The sequence below is a fragment of the Myodes glareolus genome, chromosome 10, assembly GCF_982192425.1.
Source record: "Myodes glareolus chromosome 10, mMyoGla1.1, whole genome shotgun sequence".
In the NCBI taxonomy this organism is placed as follows: domain Eukaryota; kingdom Metazoa; phylum Chordata; class Mammalia; order Rodentia; family Cricetidae; genus Myodes; species Myodes glareolus.
This window is the reverse complement of record NC_142035.1, coordinates 88720125-88743204: the sequence shown is the minus strand read 5'-3', so window position 1 is coordinate 88743204 and position 23080 is coordinate 88720125. Positions and strand designations below refer to the sequence as shown.

Here is a 23080-nt window from a genome sequence, read left to right as displayed (position 1 = left end):
GTGGATTTCAGAGACACTCCTAAAACTAAAATTATTTTAGGTTCACGACTTTCCTCAAAGACATCCAAGCACATTGTCAGCTCCACTGTTTAACTAAAGTGGATACATGGCTGAATTTTATAAGTGGATCTGAAGATAACATATGTGTTAACATTTCTTGTAGTTGCCACATTTTATGGTGGATCAATGTGGAATTTGGAAATCGTCTTACATCTTCCAACTATTCCAAGTTATCATACTGAGAGCTTTGAAGTTCCACTGTGTGCCTTGCTTTGGAAAACCTGGTTTCTTTTATGTGAGCACCTTCAGATTTAAGTTGCCCAAGAAAAAGGAAGGATCTTAAAAGGCTGTGTGGAAAACTATCTTTGTGCAAATAGACAGGACCCCCTCACACTTGTCACGGAATAGCCAAAAGTTACAATTCTAAAAGTCACTTTTAATGCTAAATGTCACTTGCAAAGTGTTTATTTTATAACAGTTTTATAGAAATTAGAAATATGAGTTAGAAAAGCATACATTAAAGAAAAAGCTCAAAATGAGGAGTGTCCTATTTAAAAATTTTAAAAAATAAAATAAAAAATATTCTTTTTTCACATAGAAATAAATGAAACAGAATTCTCCAAACTTTGCATGGCCTCTTATGACAAACTGAGCACATAAAATTTTTATGAAGTAAATTCTTAATATGCAAGAGTCAACTCATAAAGACCATTAGAGAAATCAGCTTTGAATTATGAAAACTAAAATCACCTTTACTATTCAACTCTCAATTAAAGGTTACATCCAGCAGGAAGAAATATGCATGCAATGAAATGGAAGATGTAGTTCACTCATCTGATTATACAGAAGCATCTGCGGCTCCTAATGTTTCTGGGGCTGCAGCCACTCCCACTGCAGCAACCACTGCTGCCTCTGCTGCAGTAGCTGCAATTATGGCTGCTGTTGTTCCTGCTGTTGATGCTACTGCCTCTCCTGCTACAAATGTTAATACTCTCACTGCTGGTGCTTCTGGGGCTACATCTGACAGTTCTGTTGTTCCAGTGGCTGCTGCGACTGCTGCGACTGCTGCTGCTGTTCTTGCTGCTGCGGCAGCTGCTCCAGACACTGGCGCTGCTGTTGTTGTTGCTGCTGCCGCAGCTGTGGCTGCCACTGTAGCTGCGGCTTCTGTGACTACTTCTCTTACTGTTGCTTCTGCTTCTGTTGCGGCAGTGGTTGCTGCTGCTGTTAACTGTTGCTCCTCTGGCTGCTGCTGTTGCTACCTTTGCTGTAGCTACTAGTTCTGCTGCAGCAGCTGCATTCGTTGCTGATGTTGGTGTTGCTGTAGCTCCTTGTGTTCCTCCTCCTGCTACCACATCAGCTGCAGCCCCTTCTGCTGTTGCTGCTGTTGATACGGCTGCTTCTGCTGCGGTTGCTACTCATGCTGTTGTGTCTCTTCCTCTTGTTGCTGCTGCTGCCGCCACCACCACTGCTGCTACGCTGCAGCTGTTTTTCCAGATGCCTCTGCTATAACTACTGCTGCTATTACTGTTGCAGCAACAGATCTTCCCAATGCTCCTTCTGCCGCACCTGCTGCTACTGTTACAAAAAGATTTATTCTACAGAGAAAGTATGTAGAAGCTAGAAAGCCGCAACCTTCTGTTGAGGAGACAGAGATACAAGATGGGTAAGGCTAGGAAGAACTGAAAACAGGTATTGTTCCTGCCCTGTACAATAAATCTACTTCTTGATAATTTCCATGCTAGGGATAATCTTGGACAGCCAACATGCAAACCAGGACAAATAACTAAATTAGAAAGTATTAATATTGATGAATTATGTTTAAAATATTATAACCTGGGTTGTCAAATGTGAGGCAAAAGAAATTTGGAAACCAGTATGTATATCAGTTTTGAGCCATAATACGGTAACAGTGATTCATTTCAAAAATATCACAAATATGATCTAGCAATTTTCACTATGAGGATGGGTTCTTTTAGCATAGAAAAATGTTTTTAAGCAAAACCACAAACATTTTGATTATCAATATAGTATATCATAGGCAAAATAGAAAAGATATACATATATGTGATACATAATAAACATAGTTGAGGATATTTAATATACAGACTTTGAATGTGTGTGTAACTGTACATGCACATAAAACAAGGGAATTTATTTAAGCATACTCAGCTTATGGCACTAGACTTAAATTAACCATCAGTAAGAAATTAAATTACCTTATCTTCATAAAATGTAGTATGTGAACATTTCAAAACAAGTTTCAATCTATTCAGTCTTCAGTGGACTCATTATTTCATTAGTAACATATACTAGAGACAAGGATTTTGATAGAACATAGCAACCTAATTTTGTTCTAAAACTACATCCAGAGAGTTGCAAAAAGAAGCTGTTTTTTAGAATAAAATTCTTTTTTAATTAGCAAAACTATTAGCTGTTAGATCTGACTGTGTCTTCCCATACCCCTGTGGTGAAAATTGAAACCCCAAATTAGCCTTGGTGTTGCTGAGAGCATTACACTCAGGGAAAATATCAATAAATGTTTCTGTTATATGTTTTCAGTTGATATGCAGTGGACCAACTTTAGTTTGAATTTTATTATCAAATATCAGAGTATTTATGCCTATTTTTCTTGGTTTCTATCCACTTGATAGGTTGATTTTCATACTTTATACTTCTAATCAATGAGTTTCTTTACCAAAATTTCTTAAAGACCTCAGATAATTAGATACACTTTTGTTAATTCACTAAGCATATCTAGCTTTCTTTTCTGGTGTGTTTGGCTTATTTAAATGTAAGGTTATTATTGAAAATGTTTATTAGTAACTGTGTCTCCTGATTTTCTGGTGTGTTGCATTATTATTGGATTTTTATTCTCCCCAACTATTGTCAGGGACTGTGTTGATTTCTCTTGTGGGGCATGATGGATTTGTTGCCAACTTATTGTTCAGGTATTGCTCCCAAGGTATTAATTCTTTACTCTATCCCATAATTATGACTCTCCCTTTAATTTCATCTATGCACAGTAATTCTTTGAGTATCTCCTGCTGTTTTGGCTTCATAATAATGGACTTGAGTTTTGTGCATGGTGATAGATATGGATCTACTTTCATTCTTCTACAGGTTGACATCCAGTTATGCCAGCACCATTTGTCGAAGATGCTTTCCTTCTTCCATTGTATACCTTTAGCTCCCTTGTCAAAAATTAGGTGTTCATAAATCAAGTCCAAATGGATTAAAGACATCAACATTAATCTGACCACTTTGAACCTGATAGAAGAGAAACTGGGAAGTAGTCTACAAGATATAGATAGGCACAGGAGACCACTTCCTAAGTAGAATCCCAATAGCACAGACAATAAGAGAATCAATGAATAAATGGGACCTACTGAAACTGAGAAGCTTCTGTAAAGCAAAGGACACTGTCAGTAAGACAAAAAGGCTACCTTCGGACTGGGAGAAGATCTTCTTCTCCAACCCCTCAACAGACAAAGGTCTGATTTCCAAAATATACAAAGAATTCAAGAAACTAGATGCTAAAACTCTAATTCACCCAATTGAAAAATGGGGGTACTGAACTGAACAGAGAATTCACAACAGATGAACTTTGAATGGCCAAAAAACACTTAAGGTCATGCTCAACCTCCTTAGCGATCAGGGAAATGCAAATCAAAACCACTTTGAGATACCATCTTACACCTGTCAGAATAGCTAAACTTAAAAACACCAATAATAGCCTATGCTGTAGAGGATGTGGAGTGAGGGGAACACTCATCCATTGTTGGTGGGAATGCAAATTTGTGAAGCCACTGTGGAAATCAGTGTGGCGGTTTCTCAGGAAACTGGGAGTCAACCTCCTTCAGGACCCAGCAATTTCACTCTTGGGAATATTCCCAAGAGATGCCCTATCATACTACAAAAGCATTTGTTCAACTATGTTCATAGCTACACTATTTGTAATAGCCAGAACATGGAAATAACCTAGGTGCCCCTCAATAGAAGAATGATTAAAGAAGTTGTGGAACATATACACATTAGAGTTTTACTCAGTGATAAAAAACAATGACATCTTGAATTTTGCATGCAAATGGATGGAAATAGAAAACGCTTTACTGAGTGAGGTAACCCAGACCCCAAAAGAGGAATATGGTATGTACTCACTCATAAGTGGATTCTAGCCATGTTTGGAGGTCTTTGAGCCTATAATTCGTGATCCTAAAGAAGCTAAATAAGAAGGTGAACCTGAAGAAAATCATATAGTTATCCTCCTGGATATTGGAAGTAGTCAAGATTGCAAGGCAAACTTGGGTGCATGGCGGGGGGTTGTGGGGGGGATGGAAGTAAGGGGAGATGGTTAGAGAGAAGGGAGAGGGGGAGGATTGGGGATGGCGTGGGGGAATGAGATGGGGTGGAGGAAGGATCGATATGGGAGCAGGCAAGTATATATCTCAACTAAGGGAGCCATTTTAGGGTTGGAAAGAGACTTGTTTCTGGAGGGGTTCACAGGCCCAAGGAGAGGTGCCCAGATTCTTCCCTGGGCAGCAGAGGAGAGGGTACCTGAACTGGCCTTGGCCCATAAACATACTGATGAATATTTTGCATGTCACCATAGAACCTTCATCTGACAATGGATGGATGGATGGAGATGGATGGATGGAGACAGAGACACTTATTGGAACACTGGACTTAACTCCCTAGATCCAAATGAGAAGCAGAAGGAGAGAAAACGTGAGCAAGATAGGCAGGACCAGAGGGAAACTTCATCCGACGATGGATGGCGATACAGATGGAGACCCACACTGGAGCACTGAACTGAGCCCCCCAAGGTCCAAATGAGGAGCAGAAGGAGGGAGAACATGAAAAAGGAAATCAGGACAGCGAGGGGTGCGTTCACCCACTGATACAAGGGGACTGATCGAATGAGAGCTCACCAAGGCCAGCTGGACTGGGACTGAAGGAACATGTGATCAAACCGGATTCTCTGAATGTGGCTGACATGGGGGCTGACTGAGAAGCCATTGACAATGGCACTGGGTCTTGTTTCTTCTGCATGGACTGGCTTTTTGGGATCCTGGCCTGTTTGGATGCTCACCTTCCTGGACCTGGAGGGAGGGGGGAGGAACTTGGATTTCCCACAGGACAGGAAACCCTGACTGCTCTTGGGAATGGTGAGGGAGGAGGAGAGGGAGTGGGGGGAGCGGGAGGGTGTTGGGAGGAGGGGAGGAAGTGGAAAGAGTGTTTTCGGATACCTGATTAAAGAAGTCTAACGGAAAAAAAAAGAAAAAGAAAAAGAGAACCATTGTCTTCACTGGTGAATCCACTGACAAAATGTTATGCTCCTGTAAAGAACCTGAATAGGACCCATTGAGTCACAAAAGAATTCATGAAAGTAGGAGTGAAGTTAGTTGGGAAGATGAAGAGAATTAGGATGTGTGATAGTTTGACAAAAGACAAGAGTTGGACATGAATATAACCCACTACTTTATTCATATGTATTAAAATGAAAACTCATAATTATGTGTAATTGATATACACTAGTGAAACTTTAAGAATAAATATGGGCAAGATGATGAAGGGGTATGAATTATTCTATACTGCTGGCAGTAATATTAATTAATACAGCCATAATCGAAACATTAAGGAAGATTCTCAGAAAACTAATAAATAAAACTTTCATAATGTGGCTATCACTTTTCTGAATTTATTTATGATATATAGAAATATATGTCCACAAAGATTCCCATATTTATGAAAGTCAAAATACATTATGTGAATTCATGATAAGTGTAATTGGATTGATAAATAGAGAAATTGTTCTTTACAGCACTGATTAAAAGATTCAGTTTTGTAGAAGACATTGTTTCCCATACCACATATTTGTTCACAACTATCATGAACTCCAATTCTGAAGGATCTGATGCCCTCTTCTGGAAACCACAGACACTGCATACATTTAATGAATGAATACCCTTATCTAAGACACTGTCAAAATATTACACACAAAATAAAAATAAATTAATCTTTAAAAACTAGCTGATTTCTATGAAATTGAGTTTATATATCTATAAAAATTTTTATACCATATCATTTACAGCATCATAGTTAATTTTAAGAAAACTGTACTATCTTAAAGAAATCAGAAAACAACATAGTTACATAAGCTACTTACAATTTGAGCACATTGAACTCCCTCTGAGAAATTTTTAGGGATACTTTAGTTCATTTTCCTAAAATGCAGGAGGTGATCACTCAGTCTCTTCTATGCCACCATTATGTCTATGTTCCTCTGTGTGTAAATGGCAGGGTTCAAGATGGGTGTAATCATGAAGTCCAGAATGGCAAGAAACTTATCCACTGGGAGAGTAGGAAAAGGCCACATGTACACAAAGATACATGGTCCAAAGAACAAAATTACCACAGAGATTTGAGCAGAAAGTGTAGAGAAGGCCTTGGATAAATCACCTGATGAATGTTTCCATACAGTGAACAGGATAACAATATAGGAAACAATCGGTAATAAGAAGGTGCCAATAGAAATGATGCCCCTGTTGGCAGCAACCATGAATTCCGTATTGTTGGTGTCCTTGCAGGCCAGTCTAAAAAAATCTAGGAAGATCGCAGTAAAAACCATCTATCTTATTAGAACCAGAAAAACTCAAATGAACAACAAAAGCTAATTGGGTCACTGAGAGCAGGAATCCAATAACGCAAGCACCAGACAGAAGCAAAAGTCATGTTTGTGGGCTCATGATGATCTGGCAGTGGAGGGTCTTGCACATGGTCACATATCTATCCGACACCATGGCTATCAGGAGCACCATCTCAGATCTCTCCAGGAAATGAAAGACAAATACCTGAAAGACACAGTCCTGGAATAAGATGGTAATGTGTTCAGAGTATAGGAAAGAAATCAATTTTTTTTGAACAGTTAAGGTGGAAAGAAGTAAATCAATAAGTGAGAGGTTTCCCAAAAGAAAGTGCATAGGAAAATGTAACTGTGGGTCAAAGGCCACTGAAAGCACAACAAGGGTATTTCCCAGTACAATGGCTACATTAAACACCATACAGAAGGCAAGGAAGAAATGCTTTGTTGGTCTAGATGTTGAAAGTCCCAGAAACACAAATTCAGACACCTTTGAAAGTATGTTTCATCCATTAACCTTCATTATATTTGCTGAAATAAACAGAAAACACAAAAATTATAAAGGGATGTACTATAATTTTAAAAGAAGCAAGTGCTGAGGCCAGTGACAAATCCTCTTCTGCATATAGCAATGCCTTTGAAAATTAATTTGCTCTTTCATTTGACAAGTGTCCAATAAAGTAATAGATAACAAAGAGAACTGTATATACAAGTGCCTTATGCCAGGTAATACTACATGCAATAAACTCAGACTGTCTTCATCTACTGTTCTAACTACATGCGAAGTGAGACATGAAATCATTAATAGTATATGTGTGCTTTTATGAGTAAGTAGTGTGAACATGAATCAGAGGCTGAGTGATACATTAGCTTACAGGTGTAGCACATACCAGACTGGAAGTTGTCGGTTTTAAGACATAAAGAATCAGTAATGTTAGATATGTAAGTGAGAGCTATTTATAGGGAGAAAATTATATAGAAATACCCAGGAGTGAACTTAACCAAACCTCAACAACAAATAAGTGACAGGTTAGATTCTGAGTCAGATGAAGGGTTATAACTGTGTTGACAGATAGGTCTACACATTCTGGTGAAGAACTAAAGAAACTGTGTTAACACTTTAATAAATGGTTAGTCACTTTAATATGAAAAATAATGGAAATATGTAACAAAAGAACATAGCAGAGATTAGTTGTAGTTTATTGTGCACTATGAAAAATAGATCAAAAAGGGAGACATTTATCATAAAATGATCCAAATTAACACACTTTGGAGGAAAAAGAATGACTTTTGTAACTACAAAAATTTGATTTCTATGATAATAAAATATTTTTAAAATGTAAAATGAATATTTTTACTTAATTGAGTAAAGAATACCATAGCAAGTATGAACCCAGAGGCACAATGTTTGCAGAAGAATGGGTGCATTTGCATTCCAAAAATTAAATATAATATGCAAACTTTTATATCGAAATAGATGTAAGAATAAATATTAAATTAAGATAAAATGAAATTTATATTAAATAAGACTATAAAAATAGAAAGGAAATACAGTTAGTATAAAAACCAAATTCATCCCACATGTAATGAAAGATGTATAAATTTAAAATTGTATGATATTATTTTGTAGTTAGAAAACTGTGAAGATAAATTAATTGTCACTAGTGAAACTCCGAGGAAAGACACTTTTTCACTGAAACTCAAAATATGAATTAATGCATCAGCTCAAAAAGGATAGACTAATATTCCATTAAGTAAAACTTTCTTTAAAAGATGCCAGTACTATGTGCTATTGTGTGAATATTATATCATCAACTACTTTTAAAAATTAAGACACTGACATTCCTGGCCAGCAAGAGACAGTGAACTTCTAGCAGACATCCAGTGGAGGAGGGGTGAGTTTGCTCCTGGCCCGAGGGCTTCAGCTAGGAGGAATTCAGACTTTCCCTGCCCCCCTCGACTTTCTGGTCGCCCTGCAGTGGTGGCTCCACCCTGCGGAGCTCTCTCGAATCCCATCCCAGTCTTCATCCAGGTACACCTTCCTCTCTTTCTCCCCTTCCCCCTGGGGCCACAGGATCTCCCCAGAGCTGCTCCCTTGCACGCTGAGCCTGGGCTGTGGGCTCAGCCGGGCAGGGGCAGTTCCTGTGCTTTGAGAGCCTGCCTGAGGACAGGCAAGCCCTGAATCAGCTCAGCCACATTCCTGGCCAGCAAGAGACAGTGAACTTCTAGCAGACATCCAGTGGAGGAGGGGTGAGTTTGCTCCTGGCCCGAGGGCTTCAGACTTTCCCCGCCCCCCTCGACTTTATGGTCGCCCTGCAGTGGTGGCTCCACCCTGTGGAGCTCTTCCGAATCCCATCCCAACCTTCATCCAGGTACACCTTCCTCTCTTCTCCCCTTCCCCCTGGGGCCACAAGATCTCCCCAGAGCAGCTCACTTGCCCGCTGGGCCGGGGCTGTGAGTGCAATCCGGCAGGAGGGAGTGCCTGTGTTTCAATAGACCATCTGAGGAAAGGTAGACCTTCTGTCAGTGAAGTCCCTGCCCAACAAGGGAACCTGACCTGGTACCAGAAGATCCGATATAGAGCACTTGAAGGAAAAGATGGGCAGACGCCAAGGCAAGAACTCCTCCAACAATCTAAAAAACAACATGAAATCACCAGATCCCAACGAACCTACAATAGAAGGACTTGAACCTTTTAATTCAGAAGAAGTGGAAAAAAGTGCCATTATGAAAGCAATAGAGTCCCTTAAACAGGATATGAATAATTCCCTTAAAGAACTGGATGAGAAGTACAACAAAAGGATTGAAGAAATGAGTAAAGAAATGGATGAGAAGTATAACAAAAAGTTTGAAGAAATGAGTAAATCCGTGAATGATACACTGGGAAACCAAGAAAAAACAATCAAACAGGTAATGAAAACAGTTCAAGAATTGAAAACTGAAATGGAGGCAATGAAGAAAACACAAAATGAGGGCCGGCTGGATATGAAAAATCTAGGTAAACGAACAGAGACTACAGAATCAAGCATAACTAATAGGATACAAGAGATGGAAGAACGAATCTCAGAGTCTAAAGATACCATAGAGAAAATAAATGCTCAGATCAAAGAAAACAGCAAATCCAACAAATTCTCATCACAAAACATTCAAGAAATCTGGGACACAATAAAAAAAAAACCAAATCTAAGAATAATAGGGATTGAAGAAGGAGAAGAACTGCAGATCAAAGACCCAGAAAATATATTCAACAAAATTATAGAAAAAAACTTTCCCAACCTAAAGAATTATATTCCTATGAAGGTTCAAGAAGCATACAGAACACCAAATAGACTTGATCAAAACAAAACATCCCCTCGCCATATAATAATCAAAACACAAAACATTCAGATTAAAGAAAGAATATTAAGAGCTGCAAAGGAAAAAGGTCAAGTAACTTATAAAGGTAAACCTATCAGGCTCACACCAGACCTCTCTATGGAAACCATGAAAGCCAGAAGGTCCTGGATAGAGGTACTGCAGAAACTAAGAGACCACGGATGCAAACCCAGACTACTATACCCAGCCAAGCTATCATTCACTATCAATGGAGAAAACAAAATATTCCAGGATAAGAACAAATTTAAACAATTCGTAGCCACAAACCCAGCCTTACAGAAAGTAATAGAAGGAAAATCACAACCCAAGGAATCCAACATTGCAAACACAGCCTACAATAACTCAGACATCTAGCGACCCTTCACGAGCTTAACTCAAAGAAGGGACACATACAAACTCTATTAAACAAACAAACAAAAAATAATAATAACCGGAGTCAACAACCACTGGTCATTAATATGACTTAATATTAATGGACTCAATTCACCTATAAAAAGACACAGACTAAGAGATTGGATACGAAAACAGGATCCAACATTCTGCTGTTTACAAGAAACACACCTCAAACACAAAGACAGACATCTACTCAGAGTAAAGGGCTGGGAAAAGAATTTCCAAGCAAATGGACCTAAGAAACAAGCGGGTGTGGCCATTCTAATGTCTAACAAAATTGACTTCAAACTAAAATCAATCAGAAGAGATGGAGACGAACATTTTATACTCATAACAGGAACAATTCATCAGGAGGAAGTCTCAATCCTGAATATCTATGCCCCTAATACAAAGCCTCCTACTTATGTAAAAGAAACACTTCTAGAACTCAAGGCAGTCCTCAATCCACAGACACTAATAGTAGGAGACTTCAACACTCCTCTCTCACCAATGGACAGGTCAATCAGACAGAAACCTAGCAGAGAAATAAGAGAATTATTGGAGGTATTGAATCAAATGGAGTTAACAGACATCTATAGAACATTCCACCCAAATAAGAAAGAATATACCTTCTTCTCTGAAGCTCATGGAACCTTCTCGAAAATTGACCACATACTGGGTAACAAAGCAAACTTCCACAGATACAAAAAAATATTAGTAACCACCTGTGTCTTGTCAGACCACCATGGATTAAAGTTAGAATTCAACAACAGTGCTACCCCCAGGAAGCCAACAAATTCATGGAAGTTGAACAGTCAACTACTGAATCACCCCTGGGGCAAGGAAGAAAGAAAGAAAGAAATTAAAGTCTTCCTTGAATTTAATGAAAATAAAGACACAACATACTCAAACCTATGGGATACTGTGAAAGCAGTGCTAAGAGGAAAGTTCATAGCACTAAGTGCCCAATTAAAGAAAACGGAGAAAGCACACATTGGAGACTTAACAACACACTTGAAAGCTCTAGAAAAAAAAAGAAGTTGATACACCCAGGAGGTCTAGAAGACTGGAAATAATCAAACTGAGGGCTGAAATCAACAAAATAGAAACAGAGAAAACAATCCAAAGAATCAATGAATCAAAAAGCTGGTTCTTGGAGAAAATCAACAAGATTGACAAACCCCTATCCAAATTAATCAAACGGCAGAGAGAGAACATGCAAATTAATAAGAGCAGAAATGAAAAGGGGGCCATAACCACAGACACAGAGGAAATTCAGAGAATCATTAGATCTTACTACGAAAATTTATATGCCACAAAGTTGGAAAATGTAAAAGAAATGGACATTTTTTTAGATAAGTACCATATACCAAAGTTGAACCAAGACCAGGTGAACAATCTAAATAGACCTGTCAGTCGTGAAGAATTAGAAGATGTTATCAAAAATCTCCCTACCAAAAAAAGTCCAGGACCAGATGGTTTCAATACAGAATTCTACCAGAACTTCCAGAAAGAGCTAATACCGATACTCCTTAATGTATTTCACAATATAGAAACAGAAGAATCATTGCCAAACTCTTTTTATGAAGCTACAGTTACTCTGATACCAAAACCACACAAAGACACAACCAAGAAAGAGAATTACAGACCAATCTCACTCATGAACATTGACGCAAAAATACTCAATAAAATATTGGCAAACCGAATCCAAGAATACATTGGAAAAACCATCCATTATGATCAAGTGGGCTTCATCCCAGAGATGCAGGGTTGGTTCATCATACGCAAATCTATCAAAGTAATCCATCATATAAATAAACTGAAAGAAAAAACCATATGGTCATTTCATTGGATGCTGAAAAAGCATTTGACAAAATTCAACACTCCTTTATGATAAGGGTGTTGGAGAGATTGGGTGTACGAGGATCATACCTAAATATAATAAAAGCAATATATAGCAAGCCGACAGCTAACATCAAATTGAACGGAGAGAAACTCAAAGCCATTCCATTGAAATCAGGAACAAGACAAGGCTGTCCACTCTCTCCATACCTCTTCAATATAGTGCTTGAAGTTCTAGCAATAGCAATAAGACAACATAAGGGGATCAAGGGGATTCGAATTGGAAAGGATGAAGTGAAACTTTTGTTATTAGCAGACGATATGATAGTGTACATAAGCGACCCCAAAAACTCTACCAAAGAACTCCTACAGTTGATAAAAAACCTTTAGTAATGTGGCAGGACACAAGATCAACTCCAAAAAATCGGTTGCCCTCCTATACACAAAGGACAAAGAAGCAGAGAGGGAAATCAGAGAAACATCACCTTTCATGATAGCCACAAATGGCATAAAATATCTTGGGGTTACTCTAACCAAGGAAGTGAAAGACCTATTTGACAAAAACTTTAAGTCTTTGAAGAAAGAAATTGAGGAAGATACCAGAAAATGGAAAGACCTCCCCTGCTCTTGGATTGGGAGAATCAACATAGTAAAAATGGCAATTCTACCAAAAGCAATCTATAGATTCAATGCAATCCCCATCAAAATCCCACCAAACTTCTTCACAGACCTTGAGAGAACAATAATCAATTTATATGGCAAAACAAAAAACCCAGGATAGCCAAAACAATCTTACACAATAAAGAAACTTCTGGAGGCATTACCATCCCTGACTTCAAACTCTATTACAGAGCAACAGTGTTGAAAACAGCTTGGTATTGGCATAACAACAGAGAAGTCGACCTATGGAATCGAATAGAAGACCCGGGTATTAACCCACAAACTTATGAACACCTGGTTTTTGACAAGGGAGCTAAATGTATACAATGGAAGAAGAATAGCATCTTTAACAAATGGTGCTGGCATAACTAGATGTCAACCTGTAGAAGAATGAAAATAGATCCATATCTATCACCATGCACAAAACTCAGTTCCAAATGGATTAAAGACAGTCAACATTAATCCGACCACTTTGAACGTGATAGAAGAGAAAGTGGGAAGTAATCTACAAGATATAGACACCGGAGGCCACTTCCTAAGCAGAACCCCAGGAGTTCAAACAATAAGAGAAACAATGAATAAATGGGACCTACTGAAACTGAGAAGCTTCTGTAAAGCAAAGGACACTGTCAGTAAGACAAAAAGGCTACCTTCGGACTGGGAGAAGATCTTTTTCACCAACCCCTCAACAGAAAACGATCTGATCTCCAAAATATACAAAGAACTCAAGAAACTAGACACTAAAACTCTAATTAACCCAATTTAAAAAATGGGGTACTGATCTGAACAGAGAATTCAAAAGGCACTTAAGGTCATTTTCAACCTCCTTAGCGATCAGGGAAATGCAAATCAAAACAACTTTGAGATACCATCTTACACCTGTCAGAATTGCCAAACTCAAAAACACCAATGATAGCCTATGCTGGAGAGGATGTGGGGTGAGGGGAACACTCATCCATTGTTGGTGGGAATACAAACTTGTGAAGCCACTGTGGAAATCAGTGTAGCGGTTTCTCAGGAAACTGGGAGCCAACCTCCCTCAGGACCCAGCAATTCCACTCTTGGGAATATACCCTAGAGATTCCCTAACATACTACAAAAGCATTTGTTCAACTATGTTCATAGCAGCACTATTTGTAATAGCCAGAACCTGGAAACAACCTAGGTGCCCCTCAATAGAAGAATGGTTAAAAAAGGTGTGGAACATATATACATTAGAGTTTTACTCAGAGGTAAAAAACAATGACATCTTGAATTTTGCGTGCAAATGGATGGAAATAGAAAACGCTTTACTGAGTGAGGTAAGCCAGACCCAAAAAGAGGAACACGGTATGTATTCACTCATAAGTGGATTCTAACCATAATTAAAGGTCTTTGAGCCTATTATTCGCGATCCTAGAGAAGCTAAATAAGAAGATGAACCTGATGAAGATTATTTAGCTATCCGCCAGGAAATAGGAAATAGACAAGAGTCCCAGGTAACCTCGGGTGCATGGGGGGGATGGGAGGGTTGTTGGAAGGGGAGAGGGTTAGAGAGAAGGGAGTAGGGGAGGAATGGGGAAAGCTCGGTGGACCAGGATGGGGGGGAGGGAGGAAGGATGAATATGGGATCAGGGAAGAATATATTTCAACTAAGGGAGTCATTTTAGGGTTTACAGAAGACTTGATTATATATGGGATCCCAGGTCCAAGGAGAGATCCCCAGATTGTTCTCTGGACAGAGGAGAGGGTGCCTGAACCGGCCTTGGCCCATAACCATACTGATGAATATTTTGCTTATCACCATAGATCCTTCATCTGGCGATGGATGGAGTTGGAGACAGAAACCCACATTGGAACACTGGACTTAACTCCCTAGGTTCAAATGAGAAGCAGAAGGAAAGAGAACGTGAGCAAAGAAGGCAAGACCAGAGGGAACCTTCATCCGACGAGGGATGGCGATACAGATGGAGACCCACATTGGAGCACTGGACTGAGCCCCCCAAGGTCCAAATGAGGAGCAGAAGGAGGGAGAACATGAAAAAGGAAATCAGGACCGCGAGGGGTGTGATCACCCTCTGATACAAGGGGACTGATCGAATGGGAGCTCACCAAGGCCAGCTGGACTGGGACTGAATGAGCATGTGATCAAACCGGATTCTCTGAATGTGGCTAACATGGGGGCTGACTGAGAAGCCATTGACAATGGCACTGGGTCTTGTTTTGTCTGCATGTACTGGCTGTTTGGGATCCTAGTCGGTTTGGATGCTCACCTTCCTAGGCCTGGAGGGAGGTGGGAGGAACTTGAACTTCCCACAGGGCATAAAACCCTGACTGCTCTTTGGACTGGAGAGGGAGGAGGAGAGGGAGTTGGGGGGTGAGGAGAGGGAGTGAGGGGTATGGGAGGGTATGGGGAGGAGGGGAGGAAGTGGAAAGTTTTATAAACAAACAAATAAAAAAATAATAAAAAAAATAAAAATAAAAAAGGCAAAAAAAACCAATGTTTAATGAAAGGTGATTCTCTGATTTAAGTCTCAGCTTCTTTATCCTTTGTATATAGAGGGATACTGATTTTTTTTTAGTTGATCTTGTATCCTGCCACATCACTGAAAGTATTTGTCAGCTGTAGGAGTTCTCTGGTAAAGTTTTTGGGGTCATTTCTCTACAATATCTTGTCATCTGCAAATAACAAAACTTTGACTTCTTCCTTTCCAATTTGAATTCTCCTGATCTTCTTATGTTGTCTTATTTATATTGCTAAAACTTCAAGAACTATATTGAAGAAATATGGAAAGAGTGGACAGCCTCGTCTTGTTCCTGATTTTCATGGAATAGCTTTGAGTTTCTCTTTATTTAATTTGATGTTAGCTGTCAGCTTGCTGTATATTGCTTTTATTATATTTAGATATGATTCTTTTTTTAATTAATTAATTTATTTGTTTATAAAAATTTCCACTTCCTCCCCCTCCTCTTCATACCCTCCCATTCCCACCACTCGCTCTCCTCCTCCCCCCCACTCCCTCTCCTCTTCCTTCTCCAGTCCCAAGAGCAGTCAGGTTTTCCTGCCCTGTGGGAAGTCCAAGTTCCTCCCCTCTCCCTCCAGGTCTAGGAAGGTGAGCATCCAAACAGACCAGCATCTCAAACAGCCAGTACATGCAGACAAAACAAGACCCAGTGCCATTGTCAATGGCTTCTCAGCCCCCATGTCAGCCACATTCAGAGAATCTGGTTTGATCACATGCTCATTCAGTCCCAGTCCAGCTGGCCTTGGTAAGCTCCCATTCGATCAGTCCCCTTGTATCAGAGGGTGATCACACCCCTCGCAGTCCTGATTTCCTTTTTCATGTTCTCTCTCCTTCTGCTCCTCATTTGGACCTTGCGGGGCTCAGTCCAGTGCTCCAATGTGGGTCTCCGTCTCTATCTCCATCTATCGTCAGATGAAGGTTCCCTCTGGTCCTGCCCTTCCTGCTCACGTTCTCCCTCCTGCTTCTCATTTGGACCTAGGAAATCAAGTTCAGTGTTCCAATGTGTGTCTCTGTCTCAATCTCCAGCCATCACCAGATGAAGGTTCCATGGTGATATGCAAAATATTCATCAGTATGGTTAAGGCCAGTTCAGGTACCCTCTCCTCTGCTGCCCAGAAAACAATCTGGAGACCTCTTCTTGGGCCTGGGAACCCCTCCAGAATCAAGTCTCTTGCAAACCCTAAAATGACTCCCTTAGTTGAGCTATATACTTGCCTCTCCCATATCCATCCTTCCTCCCTCCCCTCCATCCCATTCCCCCAAGCCATCCCCTGCTATGGACCGGCTCAGGAGAGCCACTCAGATCGTGGGGAAACAGGACGAAGAATAGGAGTAATCAGGATACGGCGAGGAAATTGTCAGACAGTCACTCTCAATATGATTTGAAAATGCTGCTACGATTTTACTTTTTCAGTGTGAGGCTTTTATGTTTTTACAAACAAAGAACTTGGCAAAGGCATACATCATCAGATCATTTAAAAACAGCATAAAACAGTTTACAAAAAGAATCTTTGAAAATGCTTTGACTTGGGCACAAGGACTTTTGCCCAGTCTGTACCAGGTGGCTGGCAGGGCTAAGTGACCTTCTGCTCATAATATCTTGGGGTGTGAGAGGAGAAGGCCACTATCTTCCTTGGAAAACTTTCTGCTAGGAAATTTTAAAGACATGATCTCAAACTTGTCTGAAACTGGTCTCATACCATAAATCTCAACTTTCTTCCCTCCCTGACTCTCAGGGTCAGATGTTGTAATTAGCCTAGGTTTATTCTGGCCATAATGAAGGCTGCATAGGCCTCCTGCACGTACTTCTCAGGCAAACATCTAGTATTGCTGCAGCTGTTTTCCTACAGAAGGCTTCTAAAGTTTCTCCTGATAAGAGCAACTCCTTTTGCTCCACATCATTAAGGAATTATTTTAACGATGACTTCCCTATTTCCAGAACTGGCTATTTTCTTAAAGGCTTTAATGAATAGTGGGGTAAAACTCAAAAATGTCCTCAATAGTCTTGTTTGTATCTGCAACTGCCTGAAATAGTTTGATCTGTTAGCAATATGCAAGGATCACAAAGAACACACAGACAAGGGAAAAGACAGACATATGGCCAAGGACAGTCAGGTCGAGTCAGTACAAATGGCGACTCAGGTGGCATTACACCACAACTGATTGCCAAGGGACCACCTGGAACACAGCTCCTAGGAGCACAGATCTCAATCCTCCTGAAACACCTGCCCGTCCAGTCAGCATTTCTGCTACACAGGCGAGATAGCAGTGGATGTAGCAATCCCCAATCCTCCCTATCTCCCTTCTCTCTAACCATCTCCCCTTACTTCCACCCCCTATCCCCCGTGCACCCAAGTCTGCCTGTCAATCTTGTCCACTTCCAATATCCAGGAGGATAACTATATGATTGTCTTCAGGTTCACCTTCTTATTTAGCTTCTTTAGGATCACGAATTATAGGCTCAAAGACCTTTAACTATGGCTAGAATCCACTTATGAGTGAGTACATACCATATTCCTCTTTTGGGGTCTGGGTTACCTCACTCAGTAAAGCGTTTTCTATTTCCATTCATTTGCATGCAAAATTCAAGATGTCAATGTTTTTCACCGCTGAGTAAAACTCTAATGTGTATATATTCCACACCTTCTTTAACCATTCTTCTATTGAGGGGCACCTAGGTTGTTTCCATGTTCTGGCTATTACAAATAGCGCAGCTATGAACATAGTTGAACAAATGCTTTTGTAGTATGATTGTTGTATCCCTAATCTCCCTATGACCTTTATCATGCAGGCAGACATGACATTGGCTACATCTTGATCAGAAGGCAACGCAATAATAGACTGAGATATCGATTGCAGTTTGAGCATACATGAGACCTTAGAGTCTACCCCCACAGTGACATTTTTCATCCAACAAGATAATCCTTATTCTAACAAAGCCACACCTCTTAATAGTGACATTCCCTATGTGTTTATGAAAGTGCATTACATTCAAATGACCACATTCCATTCCCTGGCAACCATAAGCTTTTAGCAGTACCATAATGCAAAATGTATATAGTACAGCTTCAAAGTATCCATGATATATTTATCTTAATAATGATTAAAAGTCCAAAGTGAAAATTGTCTTCTGAGATTCTCATGCTTTCTTAATTGTAATCCCTTATAGAATCATAATACAAAGAAAATGATTGCATACTTTCGACATAAAAAACACAGAATATATTTGTATTCCAAAACTCAGGGAAGGGAGCATAGTGAGGAAATACTGGACCAAAGCAAGATGGAAAACCAGTCAGGAAAACTGCAAATTCTTCATCTCCATGTCTGATGTCAAAATTCTCTACAGATACCCAACTCCTTTCAGCTTTGTTGACATCACATACTTTTTTCCCTTGGCCTGGTTATATCCTTGTAAGCATTTATCCTTGGCAGGTATCTCATAGTTCTGGCATCTCCAAAGTCTTGGGCTCTCCAAAGAAACCCAGGCTTCAGCTTCACAACTTCGTGAAATTGCCTCTCCAGGCCTCCATTTAGGTACACCTCTGACACATGCTTGGCCTCAACAGCTTTCTTTAGGCAAATTTCATTAACATTTATTTTATTCTTATCTCTAAAACTAGAATCACGTGGCCAAAGCCACCAAGTTCTCCCACTTGCTGTGACCGGAACATGCCTCTCTCTTTCAATGACATCTTCACCAACATTCTGTCTTTCACTGTCTAAGCTTGGCTGTCATGAAACTTGTTCTGTAGACCAGACTAGTGTCAGTCTCACAGATTGACCTGTTTCTCTGCCTTCCCAGTGCTGGGATTAAAGGTGTGCACCTCAACACCTGCCTCTAAGCCTTTTTTTAATTCCAGTTCACAAGTTGGAAACTTTGCTGAGTGGGATCTTGCTCTGAGACCACAACTCCCTTTATTTCATTTCTTAGTCCATCTATTTTCTTGAGCATAGGATTAAGATCTATTCCATTTCATGATGAATTTTTCTCACTCTGTAAATTTTATATTTTTTCAGCTTGTTCCTTTTCATTATAAATCCTCATCAGAGTTAACATTAATAATCACACAACAAGAGTCTATTCTAGGATGTTATGAGTTTTCCTCTGCCAATAGAATTAATCTAAAACTTTTCACTTTAGCCTCAGAAAGACTATTTGAATTAGAAGAAAATGAAGCCATTTTTCAAAAAATATCACAAGAACAAGAGGCTACATATGAATATTCTTCTCTTCGGTAACCTCTTGGGCCAGCATCTTACAGTTCAAATAACCCTTTACATCACTGTCTTCCATGCTTTTACTAGTATGGCCAACTAAGTAGCACTTAAAGCATCCCATTGCCTTCCTAACCCAATCTCCAAAGTCCTCATTTCTCTAAACAAATTATGGACTATCCTAACACACCAATAGCCCATTCTCTGATAACTACTTTTTTCTGTCTTAGTCAGGATTTATATTGCTGTGAAGAGACACTATGACCACTGTAACTCTTATAACGATACATTTAATTGTGGTGACTTGCTTGCAGTTTCAGAGCTTCAGTCCATTTTTATCATGATGGATAGTATAGTGGTGTGCAGGCAGAAACATTGCTGGCTACATCTTGATCAGAAGGCAACAGAAAAATGGACTGAGACATTGAATATGATTTGAGCATATGTGAGACATTAAAGTCCAGTTCCACATTGACACACTTTCTTCAACAAGGTCATACCTACTCCAAAAAATCTATGCCTCCTTATAATGCCACCCCATAAGCTTATGGAACAAATTACATCAAAACTACAACAGAGACGCAGAAAGACAAACATAACATGTACTTTTTTATAAGTGAATATTAGTTGCAAAATAAAGAAAAACTATACTACAATTCATAAACCTAGAGAGACTACGGAATAAGGAGAATTCAGAGGGGGATGTCTGGATCTCCCTGGAAAGGCAAAATAGAAGAGATTTTCTAAGTGAACTGTGGGAGATGGTAACATTAGATACAGATAAGCAGACAGATGTGGAGAATACTGAAACAGACTACTGGAAAGTGGGGGTATTTCAGGGTCAGGTGCAAACGTGGTACAAGGGACTCTCCCATGAATCTATAAGGATGATCCTAGCTAAGAATCTCAGCCAAAGAGAAGACTAGCCTGAACTGGCCATCTCCAGTGACCAGGCAAGAATCAAGTGGAGGGAGTTGGAAAGCAACCCAATCACATAAGCTTTACTTACAGTCTGTCCTGCCTATGGAATATGCTGGGATAAGGGTAGTCTACAATGGTCAACTAATGACTGATACAGCCTAAAACCCCTGCAAGGAGAGTAAACTCACCCATGACACTGCCTGCAGAACCAGGACCTACAAGCTGTATGACTCAGAAACCTAGGATAGAACCAAACACAACTGGATGAAAAAAATGTCAATGTAATGATGATCAACGATATTCTGTTACACACATAGACTGGTTCCTAGTCTAATAGTCACCAGAGAGACTTCATTGAGCAACTGATGGAAAATGTTGCAGAAAGTCAAAAATTAGGCAAAACATGGAAAATCCTTAAGAAGTGGGGGAGAAGACTATAGGAGTCAGATGGTGAAGGACATCAAATGGAAAATCCTTAAGAAGTGGGGAAGACTATAGGAGCCAGATGGTGAAGGACATCATAAGAAAGTCCACAGAATCAACTATCCTGGGCTCATGTAGGTTGATGCTCCTGTAGTACTCCTAAAAATGAGAGTAGGGACTGTCTATTGGTTCCCTGTTCTCTATACTGGGCCACCTTACACAGCCTTGATACATGGGATGTACTTATTCTTACTGCAACTTGATAAGTCATGTTTTTGTTAATATCTATGGAAAACCTGCCCTTTCCTTAAAGAAATGAAGGAAGAGTGTATTGGGGGTTAGAAAATGAGGGGGATTGGAAGAAGGGACTAAGAGGAAAAAAAGGAATGGAAAACTGGCTGAGATATAAAATAAATAAATGAAAAATATGAACTACAGGCAAATAAAGAAGGCTGAATGTCAGATATTCTTCCCTCAGAAGAGCACATCAATTGGTTATCTAATACCAAATGGTCATCCCTGAAAACATACATCCAAGTAACATATAGACTAGCAGATCATATTTGATGTGTGTGTGTGTGTGTGTGTGTGTGTGTGTGTGTGTGTTCCAAGGGAGGCCTTTCCTCCTCTGAAGAGAGGATGGGGTTGGAATAGGGAGAGGTGGAAGTTAAGAAAGGAAGAGAAAGGGAACTGGGGCTGCTACATAAAATTAAAAATCTTTTAAATAAAAAATGTACTCTGAAAATGGCTTCTCTTCTCTCACATCGTCGCAGATCCTCACCTCTTTCCTTCCCCACCCACTCATATCTATTTCCTTTCTCTCTCTCTATTTAGGATAGAAATGTGTATTTTAATAATAATAATGATAATAATAATATAAACAAATTAAGACCAAAAAGCAAACATACGAAAAAGCACAAGAAATACATATAGAGGCAGAGACACACATGGTTTTCTGTTCTGTTTCTCATTCTAGGATGATTTAAGTCCTCCCCACTCCCGTATTCTATACCTAACTTCTGTGGTTATATGGATTATAACCACCTTATCAAAGACTTCACAGCTATTATTCATATATAAGTAATATGTGCTTCAGTGCTTTTATCATGAATCGAATATGATAATACAGATAATACAGAAATGTTTTTCTATATCTACTGAGATGATTTCTGCCATCAGGCGCATTTATGTGATGTATTACGTATATTGGTTTGTATATGTTGAATCATTTTTGCGTTTCCAGAATGAGTCCAAAGTTATACTGATAAATTCAATTTTGTGTGAGTTTCTTCAGAGTACCTATTTTCCTTAGTTCACTGAGAATTTCATTCCAGATATTTTGTTCATATTCACCCTGTTCCTCTGACTCCTCCAAACTTCACTCTCCTCTTCTTCCCACCTAGTTCTGCATCTTATTCATTTTTAGCCCATCAGATAATGTTTGTGCAGCCCGCATAGTACTGAATATGTAATATATTCAGTGAAAGCCTAACTGACCTGACAGGGATCATACTTTTGAAGAAAAAAGACTCTTTTCTTAGCAACCATTAGTTGCTAATGGGTATTTGAACAGAGTTGAGACTCTTGCTCACTTCTCTTCATGCTTAGATTTGATCTGGCTTGAGCTTGCATGGTCTTGTGTACACTGCCCCATCCTTTCTGAATTCCTATGTGTCTCTTCCTGATTGTGTCCAGAAAACAGTTATACTGTAGTCATTTTCTGTCTCTGGTGTTAAAGTCTTTCCACCCACTCTTCTGCAATGATCCCTCAGCCTTGAATAAAGGGTTTGTGATATACATGTCCCATTTAAGGCTCATAAATATGCAGTTCCTTCCCTATTTAAGCTCATTACCTGTTTTGGATCTCTGTGTTAATCTCCATATACCCCAAAAGATATTTCTCAGAAAAAGTTTGAGAGATTCACTATGTATAGGTATAGTGAAAAGTTTTAAATCTATGACCCTATACTGGAAAATGTTAATAGATTTTTCACTAGGGCTTAAGACCTTTTTGGCCATAGATAGTTTCTGGTAATTTAGCCAAGTTATAGAGGATATCCACACATCCAAGAATTTTTGAGCAGCACAAAAGGGTTTGATAAATCTAAAGAAAGAAATAAAGGAC

At 39.5% G+C, this 23080-nt stretch overlaps 1 pseudogene; it reads right to left on the bottom strand.

The window, feature by feature from the left end:
* Window positions 1-6211: 6211 nt before the first annotated feature.
* LOC148120726 (olfactory receptor 4F15-like) lies at window positions 6212-7153 on the bottom strand (annotated as a pseudogene).
* Window positions 7154-23080: the final 15927 nt, after the last annotated feature.